This window comes from Podarcis gaigeae (genome assembly GCF_964106915.1).
Source record: "Podarcis gaigeae genome assembly, chromosome: 7".
Classification (NCBI taxonomy): Eukaryota; Metazoa; Chordata; class Lepidosauria; order Squamata; family Lacertidae; genus Podarcis; species Podarcis gaigeae.
Window position 1 is genome coordinate 65,089,486 of NC_139683.1, and position 12,539 is coordinate 65,102,024.

Below are 12,539 nucleotides of genomic sequence, written 5' to 3' on the forward strand. Positions count from 1 at the left end.
GTCTCCCAGAACCAGAAGAGGCGTGAAACGGGAGGAGCAGAGACAGACATGCATAGCCTCAGATTGCTTGAGGGGAAAAGTCTGCAACTGCTTATATTTTTAAACACATGTAACACATGTGATCGTGTGTATAGATAAGGTTGCTGCTAAGAGCAGCTGCAGACACTCAGTGCAGTTCAGCATTTTCGCTTAGACCTCATTTAGCTCTGTACATAGTTGTGTATTATAGTTGTAGATAGAATAAAAGTAGTTATTCTACAGAGCTGCTCTCCGAGTCTATGCTCTGCTATACTCTGCTGTACTCTGCTGTGTGATGACTGTCTTCTTGTTGGAGTGAATCTGGTGCTCACAACTCTAAGCTGTGAGTCCACAGCACTTTGAGCTGTTCCTGTGCAGAAGGTGGTCTCTGGAAGTGCTACCCAGCTCGCCTAGCCCAGTCGGGGCTGAAGTGTATGAGCCCAGTTAGTGGCACTGGCTCAAGGGCGATGCTGACAATTCAATTCCCCCCAAAAGGTCAACCACTTTGCCTGGATTTTCACTGTAGAGAACATGGCAACTCTAATTGAGGATCCAGTATGGGGGTCTACCAGTGCAAGTTGTGATCCTGTGCTCCAGTGGCTTCCTTTTTAATCTCCATCTTACACGAAAGGGTTCTTAATGAATCATCCCTCTAGGAAATAAACAGGGCGAAGCAGAACAATTGAGTACCTTGTGATCCTCAACAGCCTCACTCTTGTCACTTTAAAATTTATCCTAGTGTTTTCAAATGTTTTAACTCGTAATGCCAATAAAGGTATTTGTATTTGATGCAGTGGCCATTATGCATTGCATCATGCCCCCATAGCAGCCATTTTGTGACTGGTGCCCACAGCACTTTCTCAGAATTACAAACTGGATTAGAAAGGTTGGGAAGCTCTATTATGCAATACCTTTGAAACACACGCTATTCCTGGCAAACTTACCAAATAGTACATTTCTACCTATGCAAGCTTAACTTATCTATTTAAGTGTAGATACATACGTAGTTTACTTCTATTGTACGTCTCTTGAATGAAAGTGGGGAGGTTGGGAGTGTGAGGAAGTAGATTCCCTTGCAGGTCTACCCTATACATATTTTCTTGAAATTATGCCCTCTTTTCAACGGAATTACTTCCAAGTAAGTGCATGGAGGATTGCGGCCCAAAGCGCTTTTCATTGCAGTTGAATTAGATCTGTAGAGCCCTCCCAAGAGCCAAGCTATCCAGAAAAGCCTGAAGCAACAGGACTACAGGCACACACACGCAACTGGGATGCATTTGCTCATTGGACCTTTCTCAAGCATATATTTCCTGTGGCTTATGAAATCTAAAAATAAACACCATTCACTTGTGGAATGAATGTTCAGTATAAAACTAGCCCCTATATTTTCCATTCTCATCCCATTTGTTTGATTGATTTATTAAACATTTTATACCACTTTGTGTGTGTGTGTGTGTGTGTGTGTGTGTGTGTGTGTTTTTTTTTAAAACGAACAAACTGCTTTACAGCAAATGCAAAACCTATCAACAAGAAGATGAGAAGATAATATTATCATACTTAAAACCATGGAAGATGAATAACACACCCTCCAACATTTCTCCAATGAAAATAGAGATGTCCCCCCCCAACATTTATCCAATTAAACAGGGACATCCTATTCCATACCCTCCAACATTTCTCTGATGAAAATAGGGACATCCTATTCCATACCCTCCAACATTTCTCCGATGAAAATAGAACATCCTGCCATACCCTCCAACCCTTATTCCCCTCACATAGTGACAATCCCCAAAGTTCTATGGGAAAAGGTTTTGACTGTTAAACCACTCTGAAAATTATAGCTCTGTGAGTGGAATAGGAATCTCCAAACAATTCTCACTGCCCTTAAGAAACCACAGCTTCTGGGTTGCTGCAAGAGATGAAAAAGATTGTGTTGCCTTTTGTTCATCTCCTACGTCTTGCAGACTTTTGGGAGGGCATCTCTTCTCTATAATAATTTTACTGCACCAATAGTTGTGAAGTGTCCTTTAAATTCATGGTAGCTGTCAGCTCAGCATCTTGTGGATAGCATCCTGAAGCTAGTCATCATGGCTCATAGGCCAGAGTGGACCATGCTGTCCCTGCTTTTTTTTACATTTGTCTAGAGTTTGGGTAGAGCTTTGATATGAGGGTTGGGGAAGCAAATGTAAGTGTTGGTATTCTGAGCCAACCAGATCTTAGCGAAAGCTCTTGCCCACAGTAGGAATGGGCTTGTTCTCATCCTTCAGCTGATGACTCATTGGATATGTGGCAGCCTGTCTTTCAGTGGCTTCCAACTTAAGGAGTGGACTGGCAGTTCTTAATGTTATAGGTAATATAAACCAGGCTGGGGAAATGCTATGCCATGTTGAATGATGACATGATAACTTAGCATTATGTCTATATTTGTATACAGGCAAGGACAGACCAAAAGCTACACTCAGCCTTAGGGTTTTGACATGCAGCTAAAATAAGAGCCCATTTGACAACTCCCCCCCCCCCCATCACACGAGTTTGGATTGTGACTGTTTTGCCAGCCCTGGCAAGATGACTGGAATGCACTTTCTCCAAATGCCTGCTAAATAAAGAATTGTACTTTTATGAAATTGCAATGAACTGCACTCTTTTTTAACTCTTAGAGTAGGACTTAACCCCCCCCACCAAAGTGTCTGGCTATAAAGGCCACATTATATAAAACAGGGGAAAGGGATGTGAGAGGGCATCAGAGGAAGGAGAGAGGGAAGGAAAGAAAGAAAGAGAGAGAGAAAGAGAGAGAGAGAGAGAGAGAGAGAGAGAACAAAAGAAAGAAAGAAAGAAAGAAAGAAAGAAAGAAAGAAAGAAAGAAAGAAAGAGGGACAGAGGCCAGTGTTGCTTGTGGCATCCCCTAACCATCATTCATGGCACCCCAGGGTGCCACGGCACACTGGTTGAAAACCCCTAAATTAAACTAATCAACCTGCCTACTCAAAGCAGGAGGGAGCTCATTTTTGTTTATTAGTTCACCTTACAGAGTCTCTGGTCATTTATTTTTTTTAAAGGTTTGAAAGACAGCACTGAACTTCAATGACCTAAAACATTCCTGTTTTGATATCAAAATTTTAGCAGTGGGACAGCATTTGGATTCTATACTTTACAACCAGGGCAACACAGATTTATTAATTTTTTAAAAAAAGTTCAATATTTTCCTTTATAAATATCTGTGTTCCTCTTTCCTTAAATGGCTTTGAGAGCTCTTGATTTTTTAAAAATGTGCACACGTTTATATCTACACAGACATTCGCTGCAATTGCTTCCACAAGCTGAAAAAATACCCTTATTTCTCTTGGGGTGACCAATACCTTCAAGACAATTGTGTATTTTTATGGCTAAAAATCAATTATGCAAAGTGTATTAGTACTTATGTAACTTTTATAAAGCGACACGGGTGGCGCTTTGGGTTAAACCACAGAGCCTAGGACTTGCCGATCAGAAGGTTGGTGGTTTGAATCCCCGCGACAGGGTGAGCTCCCGTTGCTCAGTCCCAGCTCCTGCCAACCTAGCAGTTCGAAAGCACATCAAAGTGTAAGTAGATAAATAGGTACCACTCTGGTGGGAAGGTAAACAGTGTTTCCGTGCGCTGCTCTGGTTCACCAGAAGCGGCTTAGTCATGCTGGCCACATGACCCGGAAGCTGTACACCGGCTCCCTCGGCCAATAAAACGAGATGAGCGCCACAACCCCAGAGTCGGTCACGACTGGACCTAATAGTCAGGGGTCCCTTTACCTTTACCTAACTTTTATAAATAAGTACATTTAAGTGCTAAATGCTTCAGGACCCATTGTACATGCAAATTCAATGTGCATTGAGAGGATAAGGGTTAAACTCATCATTCTTAAGAACAGCAGCAAGACTTCCTAAAGCAGAATGGTGCATTTGGTGATTTTATTTCTATGTGTGAAAGATCTGTGCCCTAACAACACCACAGAAGATTCACATGGTTCAAAACTCCTGGGACTATACTGCTTCCGATTGCAGGCAGATGAATTGCATGATGCAAAGACACCCATTCTAGCCAGGGAAACTTTGCACATCAGAGAGAAGGAAGTCCAGTATCTGTTGTTTGCAAAGGAACCAGATCTCCTTGGTGAACTTGCAATGTTTTGCGATAGGGGAGACCATGTCCACAGGCAGTGCTATTCAGCTCTGATCCAAGAGTTAATAAGCAGCTGGCTTTTGGCTGAGGGAGCGTCTGAGGCAGAGAGAGACTCACAGTGGAAGCCAGAGTGAGATGCCAAAGATTTCAGTCTGTGCTGCGTGGCATGCTTGAAGCAGAAACAATGCTGTCTTTTCCTGGAAACGCACATAGAAAAGAAGAAAAAGGCTATTCTTTGCAGGACCACAGCTGGTTCTGGAAGTGTTCTTAGCTGTTATTGTTAGATATGGACCATAACATAATCTGAGAAAATGGAAAGGTTTTGCTGTGGTCACCACATCATGTGGCAACAGATCCTGAGCAACGTTGCACAACAGAGGGAAAGGAATCCTCTGTTATGTCTCTCTACTCCCCAAGTGTCATATCCTGTGTGATGGAACTCCTCGCCTCTTTGATTCACTAATAATAATAATAATAATAATAATAATAATAATATTTATTATTTTTACCCCGTCACTCAGGGCGGCTTGCAACAAAGATTAAAAATACATTGAACTATTACACATTAAAAACTTCCTTAAACAGGGCTGCCTTCAGATGTCTTCTAAAAGTCAGATAGTTGTTTATTTCTTTGACATCTGATGGTAGGGTGTTCCACAGGGCTGGCACCACTACCGAGAAGGCCCTCTGCGTAGTTCCCTGTAACTTCGCTTCTCACAGTCAGGGAACCGCCAGAAGGCCCTTGGTGCTGGACCTCAGTGTCCGGGCAGAATGATGTTGGTGGAGATGCTCCTTCAGGTATACTGGGCTGAGGGTTTTCAAGGTAAGCACCAACACTTTGAATTGTGCTCGGAAACGTACTGGGTGCCAATGTAGGTCTTTCAGGACTGGTGTTATGTGGTCTTGGTGGCTGCTCCCAGTCACCAGTCTAGCAGCCGCATTCTGGATTAGTTGTAGTTTCTGGGTCACCTTCAAAGGTAGCCCCACGTAGAGCGCATTGCAGTTGTCCAAGCGGGAGATAACCAGAGCATGCACCACTCTGATGAGACAGTCCACGGGCAGGTAGGGTCTCAGCCTGTGTACCAGATGGAGCTGGTAGACAGCTGCCCTGGACACAGAATTGACCTGCATCTCCATGGACAGTTGTGAGTCCAAAATGACTCCCAGGCTGCGCACCTGGTCCTTCAGAGGCACAATTACCCCATTCTGGACCAGGGAGTCCATCCCTTGTCCCCCCCAAACAGTACTTCTGTCTTGTCAGGATTCAACTTCAATCTGTTAGCCGCCATCCATCCACCAACTCATCATGTGTGTCACCTTTCAAGAGGCATTCAGGTAACCTAGACTAGCAGGTCCTCACTTGTTTCCCAGTGTCAGCAAAAAGTGTGAAGTTCTTCGTTGTTGCTCATTCCTCCTCCCGGCAAAGGCAGGGGAAATAGCGGGCATTAAATTTAATTCCCTCCTCACAACTCTCAGCCACCACTTTTACAGAAAAGCCTCAGTATGAATTATTGAATTTATTTCTTTAAATAAAAAGAGTCGGACATCTTGACCAAAGCACACCTTAAAAAATAGAAAGAACGAACAGCCACACTAGGGAAGAGAGAGAGAGAGAAATATTTTGTGAAGTCTTCTTATTGAAGCGGAATGAATTTGCCAATAAATTGTTTTCTCTGGCAGACAACAATCCAGAGATACTCAGGATGACTATAAATCCCACAACCGGACAAGCAACATTTTTGTGGGACACTGGTGAAGCTAACCAATGGTAAGCTCCAAAAATAAGGAAAAAGCTTTTTCTTAAAAAAGTAAAAATAAAATAAAATGGCAATCCTACTTTTTAAGGCTACTAATAGAAATTCAGTTGCCATACCTTTAGAAGGAGCTCATTCTCTTTAGCTTTTATTAGATAGAACATGACCAATCATACTACACAACAGTATTCTTTCACAACAGGATTTTCTACAACAGCCCTTATTTAGAAGATACAGTGGTACCTCAGTTTTCGAACGTCTCCATTGATGAACGTTTTGGTTTTTGAACGCTGAAAACCTGGAAGTAAATGCTTCGGTTTTTGAACACATTTCGGAAGTCAAACATGCCATGTGGCTTCTGTATTGAGTTTTCCGTATTGAGGCTTCCATATTGAGGCTTCTGTTTTGAATTTTTGGGTTTCAGAACTCGAACGGTCTTCCAGAACGGATTACGTTCTAAAACCGAGGTACCACTGTATTGTGACATTATAGCTGACCATTGTTTGGTCAGGTAGATGGCTGAATTCTAAAGCCCAGGAAGATTAGCTTAGCATGTCTCTAATTTCATTTGGTAACTCATTCCAGAAGGCTGGAGCTGCAACACCAAAAGCCCACTCTCTAAACCAACAGAAATCTTAGCAGAGCCCACCTTGCTCAGGGATATATGGAGCGAGGCGATCCCTTAGGTAACCTGGTCCCAAGTTGTGCTGCCAAAGGCAGCAATGTCTGAATCTAGGCACTTTTTGTGGTGTTTGATCTACTGTCTGTTTCACACATGCAAACACACCCTCCTCTCCCCAGTGAGTCCTCAAAAGTCTGATGCAACTGACAAAGGCTGTCTCTGTAAATCAGGCTTCTCCAGACTCACTGCTGCAGTGGCGAGGAAACTTTGTCGCTTCCATCTCTCCTGTTGTTTCTCTTTCTTCAAAATAATGGTGGCAGGAAGGGATAGAGAGGCACTGGAGACAGCTCCCTTCTCTTTCCAAAGGGCTACCTTCGTGGGAATGAGATGACATGCAATCGCTTGGGGGACTAGATGATGCGCACTCACCTCTGAACAGGCCTAGATCTATCACTATAACATGAATAATAAGAAAAAGAGAATGGGCAGTGCTTCTGGGCTGGATTGCAAATAGCATCCTACAATATCGCCAAGCACTCTCCTGCTCCCGAGTGAGGCAATGAGGCTACAGTTAGTTCACACTTGAAAGGTTTACTGTGGAAGTTTAATTTTTTATTCAATTTTGAATGTTTTTGTTGATTTTTTAAATTTTTATTTTACATACAGAAAAATCGCATACCCTCCAAGTGTCCCTATTTTCCAGGAACAGTCCTGCAGTGACAGAAGCCGTCCCAGTTTTTTATCTGATCCCGGAATGTCTCCCTTTTCCTTTTTCCTCCCCTCCACATTTCAGAAAACAATTAAAAGTGGTGTGTTTGTGTGTAGGTGCAAAAACCGAGTTCTGTTCACAGTGAAAATAAAATTCCTGCACCAAATGAAGGAAATGGTGAAGCTGGCATGCAAACCCCATCCAGTGTGGTGTAGTGCTTAAGAGCATGGACTCGTAACCTGGTGAACCGGGTTCGCGTCTCTGCTCCTCCACATGCAGCTGCTGGGTGACCTTGGGCCAGTCACACTTCTCTCTGAAGTCTCTCAGCCTCACTCACCTCACAGAGTGTTTGCTATGGGGGAGGAAGGGAAAAGGAGATTGTTAGCCACTTCGAGACTCCTTAGGGTAGTGATAAAGCGGGATATCAAATCCAAACTCCCCCTCCTCCTTTTCTTCTTCTTCTTCTTCTTCTTCTTCTTCTTCTTCTTCTTCTTCTTCTTCTTCTTCTTCCTCCTCCTCCTCCTCCTCTTCGTCTTCTTCTCATCCTACAATTTTGAAGGAAAATGTCACCAAAGACTAAATTCTTTAATTGCAATGCTTCAGCAGCCAGCAGTTTTTAAAGGAAACAAGCAGAGTGTTGATTCCTTTATTGTAAATGGAGCCTTTCACTGTCTACTCAGAAGTAATTCCCACTGTATTCAATGGAGCTCGCTTCCAGGTAACTGGGTAAAGACTCTGCAGCCTTATACTGTAATCCCAAGCATTTTTACTCAGAACAAAGGCCCACTGAGTTCAATAGGATTTCCTCTCTGGTATGTTCCTGATCATTCTCAGAGTTTCCTTTCTGAGGCAAAGCAAGTGCTATCCCACACTTTCAAGTGCACTTTCCTTCTTGCAAAAAGTCTGCTCCTTTAGGGAAGAGGATTTGTTGTGCAAGACTACCTGTCAGTGGCGTAGCGTGGGTTGTCAGCACCCGGGGCAAGGCAAGTAATTTGCGCCCCCTAACCCGTGGATTTGCGCCCCCTAACCCGTGGATTTGCGTCCCCTAATCCTAACCCCCAGATGTTGCGCCCGGTGCGGCTGACCCCCCCTGCACCCTCCACGCTACGCCACTGCTACCTGTGCAACCTGAATTTTCTGGTACATGACTGACATCCCCTCAAAAACAGCAACTATCTGGAAGCACCCTTCCTGTCAAACAAATAAATAAGCATGTAAACAAATGCAAAGCATTGCAAAAGTATGCGAGAAGCTGAGCAATTTCCAACACAGCCAAACGAACGATAGGGATTGAGGTACAAGGCTAGGGGTTTTGAGCACTGCAACACTGAGAGCCAAAGTGGATCTCTTAGAGCTTTTATTTTAAAAGCCATTAGTTAGAAAAGGAGGCAAAGTAACCATTCATCTGGAAACTGAAAGTAGCCCTCAGGAAAACCAGGAAGAAAAATGTGAGGGGAAGCTGCATGACATCCTCAGTTTGTGATTATGCAGAAATCTTAACTTATAAAAACTGAGAGGATGAATGGAAGAGACTCAGAAAACCATAGTAAGAGGCTTTTAAAAAGTACTTGTGCATCAAAAATGTCCCCCACCCTCTCACCCAAGAAGGGCTTTTATTTTGACAGACTTCAAGGCATTTGTAATGGTTTCTCCTCAGAGGGACTAATAACCAAAACCAGAACCAGTCATTTTTGAGAATCCGTTGCTGAAAAATAGTCCAAGCCCTGACATGCAGTCGTTTCGTCATTCTTCCTCTGGGCTTCCTGTTAATAAGCTCTGCTATATCAACCATAGTTTTGAAAAGCCCAACAATTCAGCATGATTTAGCGCCAGACAGGAATCAGATTAGCAGTGCATCCCCAAGAACAACTTGGGATGGGAGATGGGGAGGGAGGCAGAGGTGAAATGCAGTAATCTTAGATTCTGGGCTTATTAGTTTTATGATGACACGACCACCTCCCACCCCCCACTTCAGATGGTAATGTATATTACTTCATGTCGTCAAAATGTGGTCAGCCAGGCCTGCTCACTTCCTTTCCTCCTTACTTATTTCGGGGTTCTGGAGTTCACCCCTAAAGCCCTACCTTAATAAAAACCATTGGAATGATGTTGGGGGTTGCCAGATGCAAAAGAGAACAGGGCTCCTGTGCTTTTAATTGGTGTTTTAATTGTTGTTCCATCTTAATGAGCTTGCATTAGTGCACATTTTATTTATGGATGTTGTGATATTTCGATGGAATTGTTTGTGTGTGTGTTGCAATTGGTTTTATTCCTGTAAACTGCTAAGAAGCAATTTTGGCAATACAGTGTACCTCGGGTTACATACGCTTCAGGTTACGTACACTTCAGGTTACAGACTCTGCTAACCCAGAAATAATACCTCGGGTTAAGAACTTTGCTTCAGGATGAGAACAGAAATCGTGCTCTGGCGGCGCGGCAGCAGCAGGAGGCCCCATTAGCTAAAGTGGTCTTCAGGTTAAGAACAGTTTCAGGTTAAGTACGGACCTCCGGAATGAATTAAGTACTTAACCTGAGGTACCACTGTAATTGGGAAGTTTTTAATGTTTGATGTTTTCCTGCGTTTGATGCTTTAATTTGTTGGAAGCCGCTCAGAGTGGCTGGCGCAACCCAGTTAGATAGGTGGCATAATAATAATAATAATAATAATAATAATAATAATAATAATTCAAGGTTTAAGAAGAAGGACTTGTTGCATGAAATGTAAAGCACTTTCATAACATTTTAACGGCCGTGACTTCCCCCTTCCAAGAATCTTGGGAATTGTAGCTAGTTGAAGGTGCTCAGAGCTGTTGGGAGATCCCTCACTGAGGTCCCAGCACTCTTAAAAAACTACAGCTCCCACGGTTCTTCAGGGAAAGCCATGACAGTTAAAGTGTTGTGAGAGTGCTTTCAATGTGGATTTGACCAGTACTGGAACTGCTTTGGAGCAAGAGGTTTGTTGCTATCATAAAAGAGCATTAATAAGCCCCGTTCCCCTCGTTTCCTAGGCTAGCAGCATCAATCATTTACACTTTCCTTCCCCTCTGGAATACCGCTTTAGAAGAGCTTCAATGCTGGCCTGCATTTCCAACTGGGAGCTATTGGGAGGGACACACTGACTATCTGAGCAATAAACCTAGAATTTTCAGCAATAACTTGGAATGTCCCTGGAACGTTTAGCCTTGTTCTGCTCCAAAAGTGTCAATATTATGAGTGTGTGTGTGTGTGTGTGTGTGTGTGTGTGTGAGAGAGAGAGAGAGAGAGAGAGAGAGTGAGTGTGAAAGAGAGTGAGAGTTCATTGCAGTATGTACTCCCTTAAGAGAGAGAACAAAAACACCACTTCCGCCAGGATCTTCTGTTGTGCAACAAACAGAGAGCCACAAAGGAGCAGAAAGGGGGCCACCTGCAACCTATTGATTCATCGTAAGGTTTGGGGACACCCACCCACGGATTCCATCAGCTGCGAGGAGAGGGGATGCTAAGTTGCAATTTATACAATTTTAATTGATGTATCCCTAGACCCTGCAACTATTCTTATAGCAATTTGGGAAGTAGGAAGTATTAGATTAGAACAGGGGTCAGCAACCTTTTTCAGCTGTGGGCCGGTCCACCATCCCTCAGACCATGTGGTGGGCCGGACTATATTTTGAAAAAAAAAAAGAACGAATTCCTATGCCCCACAAATAACCCAGAGATGCATTTTAAATAAAAGCACACCTTCTACTCATGTAAAAACACCAGGCAGGGCCCACAAATAACCCAGAGATGCATTTTAAATAATAGGACAAATTCTACTCATGTAAAAACATGCTGATTCCCGGACCGTCTGCGGGTCAGATTGAGAAGGCGATTGGGCCACATCCGGCCCCCGGGCCTTAGGTTGCCTGCCGCTGGATTAGATATACAAGCAAATCACAGAAGAAGCGTCTAGAACGTGAGAGCATTTAGATCATTTTCAGCATATACCAAGGATAATTCCTTGAATAGCATGCACAGATGTTATTGTATGCCTGTACAGTCATAGAACATGTTTGAGAAGGTTGGCCTAACATGCCGGAGGGGCTTACATCCACCTCTGGTGGGAGTGCAACTTCATTGCTGATTTCTGGACAAATTTACACCAGGAAGTATGAAATATGCTGCAAGAAAATGCGTTATTGAGGCCACAATCAATGTTTTCAAACATCTTTGATGAGGAGGACAACATGGGTATCTTGCTAAACAGCTCAATAGTCTGCCTCGCCACATCACTGGAAAAGTGTGCAGAACTTGACACTTGAGTATAATATCAGTCCCTCTGGAATATTGCCATATTAGGGACGATAACACACCAACTGAAACTATGTGAGGGTCTGGAGACCCCAGATTCATTTTATATGGTTTGGGACTCCTTTTTAAATTATACATCTTTGAGAAGCCTTCACTAAGCAGCCATCTACAACCAGGCATAGGCAAACTCAACCCTCCAGATGTTTTGGGACTACAACTCCCATCATCCCCAACCACTGGTCCTGTTAGCTAGGGTTGATGGGAGTTGTAGTCCCCAAAACAGCTGGAGGGCCAAGTTTGCCTATGCCTGATAAAATTGTGAGAAATTGGGAGGCGTTTTGATATGAATTGTTTCAGTAACATCGTTTTCATTCCTATCTCTTTGACAAATATTCCTGTTTGTCAATGACTGGCAGAGTGTTTCTCATTTATTGGCATGTTGCTTGTAGACCTAGCAGAAGAAGGAGCAATTGTGTCTATTGTTCTAGAGACCTCAGTTATGTACCATGTTCAATTTGTTAATGTTTATGGGTGCCTTTTTTGGTTTTTGCTTGATATGAATAAAGAAGAACTAAAACACAAGTTGACAGTTTTGAGGTGGGGCAGAGGGAGTGGTGTGGGAATATCTTTGAGGGTTTTCACTGTAGCTTCATTCATGCTTTCCTCTTCCTGCCATCTGGAGAAGCATTCACATAGTTTTATCACAGGCTGCATTTGAAAGCACATCATGTTATTGATTTGTTGCAAATGTACGGAGAATGTACAGAGAACGTAGTTGAAGAGAAGAACTTCAAGGAAGCTCTGGATTTAATCCAAGCTGGACAGAAATGCTAAGCTACACAGCCCTTCAAAAAATGAGACGGTGAGTCATCTGGAAAGCATTATGTCAAAGTACAGTTTCTATAGAGCTATCTAATGCATACAAATCAAGCCCATATATAATGTTCAGGCAGTCTAACGTGAAGCCAAACCAAATGCCCAGGCTGCTCCCCACCCGCTCACCGCAGCTGGATTGGA

General features: G+C 43.2%; 1 long non-coding RNA gene across 1 annotated transcript; it reads right to left on the minus strand.

Moving 5' to 3' along the window:
- Positions 1 to 8,064: 8,064 nt before the first annotated feature.
- Positions 8,065 to 12,221, minus strand: LOC310848495. Its single transcript, XR_014566457.1, has 3 exons — positions 12,165 to 12,221; positions 8,367 to 8,444; positions 8,065 to 8,191 (listed from the first exon to the last, which is right to left on the minus strand). It is a non-coding gene; the product is annotated as an uncharacterized lncRNA (long non-coding RNA).
- Positions 12,222 to 12,539: the final 318 nt, after the last annotated feature.